The following is a 1,346-nucleotide window of genomic DNA, read 5'->3' as shown; positions in this document are numbered from 1 at the left end:
AGCTCCTCCCCCAAATGACTGAACAGACCCTTCCTCTCCACCAAGAGGATTTCAAACTGGGGTAGGAGGGTCGGCTATGCCTCATTATACTCTACTCCCATTGGAATTCAGGCACAGCTGACCAGCATTAACATTAAAACAGAGATCTTATGACTGACAAAGCAGACTCTTTGTAGCAATAAAATACCAAATTCCAACCTGATTCTAGTATAGCATCACATTCAGATAGCAGACCCTGAAAGGAATAAAAATCTTTTGCCCCAGAATATATTTCTTTGACATATTTGTATTTATTATTTTTCCTTTATGTCAGACAGGTAATGTGCCAACATCCTAACGAGGTTTGAGGGTGGCACATCTGATGCATGCATGTGAACGCCCTATCATTACACTCTTGAACTACAAAAGGATCGACTTTGATGTATTTTTTAAATGGCTCTGCAAAGCTGTATCTTGTGGGGGAAATTTACTTTCTATAGAGAATCCCCTTCCCTTTCCAAGTCTTTTTCTGATCCTGAAGAGATTGGCCGAGAGACCAGCACCTTTTAAAGTTCTAAATAGAAACATTTGCCATCTGTTGCCTCTAAGGGTGGTCACCTGTGAGACTTTATCTACATAATAAGAACCTTGCAAATCTCCACAAGTTCTTATCTTAACCCAAACACTCCTTTCCATTGATTCCAGGTCTCTAGGTAATAACTCTTTCAACCAATTGCCAATCAGAAAATCTTTGAATCTACCTATCACCTAGAGGCACACTTCCCCCGACTTGAGTTGTGCTGCCTTTATAGATTGAATCAATGTATGCTTCACATGTATTGGTTGATGTCTTATGTTTCCCTAAAATGTATAAAACTAAGCTGTAACTGAACCACCTTGGACACATTTCTCAGGACCTCTTGAGACTGTCTCTTGGGCCATGGTCACTCATATTTGGCTCGAAGTAAACCTCTTTAAATATTTTACAGAGTTTGACTTTTTTCGTCAACAGTAACAACTGTTCTAACTTCTAGAATAATAGATTAGTTTTTAGCTGGCAAAACAGCTCACACCTGTAATTCCAGCATTTGGGGAGGTTGAGGTAGAAGGATTCCTTGAGCCCAGGAGTTTGAGACAAGCCTGGGCAACACAGTGAGAGCTCATCTCCACAAAAAATTTAAAAAATTAGTGGGGTGTTGTGGTGTGACTTTAGTCCCAGCCCCTTGGGAGGCTGAGGCAGGAGGATCACTTGAGCCCAGGAATGCAAGGCTGCAGTGAGCTAAGATCACACCATTGCACTCCAGCCTGGGTGATAGAGTGGGACCCTGTCTCACTCTAGAACTTTAAAAATGGGTTAGTTTTGTCTA

General features: G+C 41.4%; 1 non-coding gene across 1 annotated transcript; it reads right to left on the bottom strand.

Annotated features, from left to right (window-relative positions):
* Positions 1–307: 307 nt before the first annotated feature.
* LOC112627288 lies at positions 308–411 on the bottom strand. Its single transcript, XR_003120132.1, has one exon. It is a non-coding gene; the product is annotated as a small nucleolar RNA U13 (small nucleolar RNA).
* Between the last annotated feature and the right edge of the window lie 935 nt (positions 412–1,346).

The sequence above is a fragment of the Theropithecus gelada genome, chromosome 6 (assembly GCF_003255815.1).
Source record: "Theropithecus gelada isolate Dixy chromosome 6, Tgel_1.0, whole genome shotgun sequence".
Lineage (NCBI taxonomy): Eukaryota > Metazoa > Chordata > Mammalia > Primates > Cercopithecidae > Theropithecus > Theropithecus gelada.
This window is presented reverse-complemented; position numbering and strand designations above follow the sequence as displayed.